The sequence below is a fragment of the Chinchilla lanigera genome, unplaced genomic scaffold (genome assembly GCF_000276665.1).
Source record: "Chinchilla lanigera isolate Chin_1 unplaced genomic scaffold, ChiLan1.0 scaffold00007, whole genome shotgun sequence".
Classification (NCBI taxonomy): domain Eukaryota; kingdom Metazoa; phylum Chordata; class Mammalia; order Rodentia; family Chinchillidae; genus Chinchilla; species Chinchilla lanigera.
This window is the reverse complement of record NW_004955408.1, coordinates 23,703,975-23,708,769: the sequence shown is the minus strand read 5'-3', so window position 1 is coordinate 23,708,769 and position 4,795 is coordinate 23,703,975.

Here is a 4,795-nt window from a genome sequence, read left to right as displayed (position 1 = left end):
GGCAGAAACAGCTGGGTGGAGCCTCCTGTAGATCCTCCCTGAGTAGAGCTCTGACTGGTCCTGGGTGACCCTGGGAATGATCCAGCTCCTGCTATGGCAACTACCTGCCAAGAGTTTTGATTCTTAGTTCACATCCCTGACTCGATCCTGGACCCTTGCCAAGAAAGGCTCCTGAGTCTATGACTCATGAGAGCCAAGTAAAGTGCATGACCTCACCCACTATGCCAGCTTCTTTCTGCTTTTGGACAGCGCCTCTCCATCCTGGGGCAGTAGAATAGGAGTTGGCAGTGCGACCTTGGGCAAGTGGGTTTGCCTCTTTAGTCCTCAGCTTCCCATCTGTAAAACAGGAACTTGACCATTTTTAAAACTCTGGTTCCTACATATGCATTTAAAAACATTTTTGTGAATCAACAGAAAGCCTGATCTAGTGAAACAAGACTTTCTGTCAGGACCTAGTGATTTCCAGACTGGTGAGTTTCAAAGACAGACATAGAGGGCAATAGGGTAGTGGGTAGAATCTCAACAGATCAGCCCAGGAAGAGGTGAGAGAGACTCTGGCAGAAATTTGACTAGATTTCTCCACCTTTCTTCTTTTTTGCATCCCAAACCTCTCACCGAGGGTGTTTAAACTCCCCCACAAAGCCCCATTAGAAGCATCTTAGATACAGGGGTCTTTGTCCTTCACGACCAGCTGAACTTCCTAGCAGAAGTGATTCAGTAGCATTCCTCTGGCCCTGAACCCTCATCATAGCCGTGTAGCCCTGAAACTCACTCTTGGCTGTAGTCTCTTGGTAGAACTCCCTGACACTTGGCTTTACACGCAAGAGAGCTGGGGGCCAGGAAAGGAGTCAACTGGAAGGGCAGGGAGGGAGATAAACCTGTGGCAAGATGTCCAGAGGTGCCGCCTTCCCTCGCAATATTAACTAACCTTCTGCATAACCTTCTGCTGGTCCTAGAGGCGGGGAGGTGGGAGACAGGGAAAGAGCCCGGATGCAGCTGTAGGCAGTAAAAAGAAGTGGGCAGGAGGGGAGGACCTCAGTTTACAATGCACCATAGATGTCTTTGGCCCCAAACCAGCTTCCTTAGTGTACCTCTGGAGCCTGGCCAATGTCGAAAATATTTCTGTGCTGGTTGGCCAGTAGGGAGTGGGCACCTGAAGAGCAAGCTCTTTCATTCCTCCTGAAAGGCCCCACTTTCACCTGGGAATCTTGAAGGCGGGCAGAACAGGAATGGTTGAGGAGCCAGTTTCGGTTTTTAATGAATGGAGGGTAGTTTGGGGATATTCTCAGAATTTCCAAGCCTGTTCTCACATAAAACAAAGGCTCATGGATAACAAAGACAATTCAGAGCTGAGAGGCTGGGTTGGGGTGGGGAGTGGGAGGCGGGGCCTAAGGGGTGCTCTGTAACTCCAGAACAGTGAGACTCAGATAAAGGGACAGGGTCTGGCTGGCTGGCTCTGGGTAAGTTGCTCAGTCGCTCTGGATCTGTCCCTTACCCAACACGTGGGAATGAGAATTCCTCCGTGTCGCTGCAAGAATTCAGCAGTGGGGCTGGGGATTTAGTTCAGCAGCACAGCGCCTGCACGGCAAGCGCAAGGTCGTGAGTTCAGTTCCCGGTACCGGAAAAAAACCAAGAAAAAAAAAAAAGAATTCAGCAGTGGCAGTGTGGTACCAGGTCTGAAATTATCTGGCACATCATACCTGGCACACTGTAGATGCTCAGTTGTTCTTTTCCTCAGGTATTGTTAATTCCTTCTCTTGCTTGGACGTATCTATTCAGCCCTGAATTTATGTATGTATCTATGTGTGCCTCTTTCCATGTGTGTATGTCCTGTGTATATCTACCTATTTATCTATCTAATATTTTAATCTTCTAATTAGATTGTTGGTACTTTCACTGCCTGGGGCTTGTATCACTATGTGGATAATCAGTGAACATGTTGATGGGCTGATTGTACCTGGGGGCCCACTCAGGCCAGATCTAAAGATAATAAAGTAGGTATGTTAAGAGGCTTTATCTTCAGTTTCAAACAATGCTTCCTTTTAGTGTCAGGGTTTTCTTAGATTTCTTTTGGATCCACCTAAGAAATTCTCAGATTGAAGTTTTCTGGGGAAATGATGTTCTTTTTGCCCAGTCGCCTTATTCCTTAGCTCCAGAGCTCCTGGCAACCTCCACACCATCAAAGCCATTTAGTTTCAACTCTGACCGCTAGTCTCAGGTTACCAGGTTAGTGGTATTTCGGGATGCTGAGTTATGAACATAGCTGCCCCCACATTACTCACCCCAGTACCTACCTCCTACACCACATGGCCTCACACCCTCTGAGAGCGTGTCCCAGAAAAACAAAGGACAGGGTGATTCAGTGTGTCTTGGTTTGTTCCTTCATCATGATGCACACAGAATACTAAGAAGCCATAGCAATATTATATGTTCATATATTTTACAGTTTTCAGAGCTTTTTACTGTACATGTGCCTTATCTTCTTTGAAGAGTATAATAATCTTGTGAAGCAAGCAGGGCTTGTTTTTTTAAATTTTCACTTGGTAGATGATGAAGCAGCACCAGCATCACACAGCTGCTACCCCAGAGTAGGGCCAGAAAAAGCTGCAACCCAGGTCTCAGGACTCAGAGTTACCTGCATTATTAGCACACCCATTGCTCTTATTAGACCTTATTGGGTTACCAAGGTAAAACCCAAACCCTCCAGCATCACTTGCTCTTAGCTGACATTTTGAGAAGTCACTAATTTTGGAAGTCACACAGCTAGGAATATATTATTAGTCTCCCACTAGCTTTGCTGAAATGACACCTTTGACTGAAGCCACCTAACAGGTTTAAAACTGTTGTCTAGTAAATCCCCAAGCCCCGCAGTTCTCCAGAGGACAGTTCCTTTTCTCCATCTCACCCCGTACCCCTTACCCGGCATGGTGCTAAGTGCTGCTGGAAAGATGTTGTGGCTGCCATCACACCTGGTCCTTCCTTTGTGGCTTATAGCTTAGAGGTGAAACAGCCTATATTTAAGTAAAAGCACATATTTAACTACAACTTGTGATAAGAGCTCTGAAGGAATTCAACAGGGTGTAACAATAGGTAAAGTTCAGAGTTGGCCAGCTCTGATGAACTGATCTAAGCAAAGTCCCTTGAGAAGGGACAGTTAAGCCAATTCCTGGGGGATAGGAAGGAAATAGCCAAATGACCAGGAGGGCAGGGGAGACAGGGCAGGGGCTGGGTGCTTAGGGGACACCTGTGGCAGCCACGGAGTCAGGAATAAATCCTGCCTGGAGGAGGAGCCAAGGGCTGGCCTCCTGCCTTCTCAGGAGTTTCTCACTTCAAGTTCTCAGAAAATTCAGTGTCTACAACAACAGAAATCTTTGCTGAGCCCTGGAATCTCGCACTTCTCCTGAGACTCAGCCAGACTCCCACAGTGTGAGAATCCACGGACGCCTCCACCCACCCTCTCTTCCCCCCATGCTTTGTTTCTTTTTCGCCCCCAACCTTTTCTCCTGAGTTGCCCAGTCACCAGCAGCCGTCAGCTTCTGGAAATCTGCCAAAAACTGAAAGTATTAAAGATATCAAAGATTTTTTGATAAGAGCTCTGAAGGAATTCAACAGGGTGTAACAATAGGTAAAGCTTCAGAGTTGGCCAATTCTGATGAACTGATCTAAGCAAAGTCCCTTGAGAAGGGACAATTAAGCCAATTCATAAGCCACAGCAGAATCAGTGGCTCTGGGGCTCACAGAACAGCAGGACAAGGTGGGCTGGACCAACCTAGAGGTGTGCTGAGTCTCCGTGAGACCATCCACTCTCCTGCTGTGCACCCTGGGAAGCTGCTCCTGGGAACGATTTAGTGCACAGGCTGCATTATGCCAGCGCTGGAACTTCGAAATCAGAAGGTGATCAGCGTCACTAAGGGCACAGCGTCACTTCACTTGCCGCACAGAGCTCATGTCCAGTGTATCCAGCTTTCTCACAGCCCTTCAACTCAATAAATAAGTAACAACAAATCAAAATGAAAAACCTTAGCGTCATTTCCACAGAGTCAGGTTCTCCACGTTAGTTTCACCTATCAGTACAATTCCCTGGTCACTTTTCAGCATTTCCAGAATCTAGACACCATATCCTTCTGCATTTCCTGAAATGTTGCCTCATTTCACCACCAAGCGGGGCCTCTTACGGCTCTATTTCATTTGCCAAGAGGGCCCTGCCCACCCTGGGTCCTTGGCAGTTCCTCAGGAGTCAGGAGGCATCTTCGGATGAGGGACTGAAGAGCTGCGTGTCACAGGGGAAGAAACTGGATGGGTGGTGATGCCAGGGAAGCTGGGGTAGTGGGTCTTCTTTGGGATTAGAAATGTCAGTCTCAGTGGCTGAGTAGAGCAGAGCATAGGCACCAGAGTTAAATTTAGGTTCCAATGTCCTGACTCTGATGTTCCTACTTCGTGATGTTGGTGTAGTCCCCTAGTCACTTTGAGCTTCAGTAGTTCATCTGTGAAATGGGAATGCCTGCTTTGTACCGCTGACACATGTGGAATGCTGTACACTGTGCCCAGCTCAGAGAAGGTGCGCAACACGTCTTCTGTGATTTTGGACCCAAGGCCCACAGCCAGGTTTTCTATTTCTTAGAAAGACAAGAGTTTTATTATTTTCCCTTCATCTTTTCAGTAAAATTTGAGAGCTTATTATGTGCCAGATGTTCTTCTAGGTGTTAGGGAACAAAATATAAGTTTTAGAGAGAGGAAACAAACAGAAAAATATATATAGAGAGATGCAACATCAGATAGGAATAAAGGTATGGGG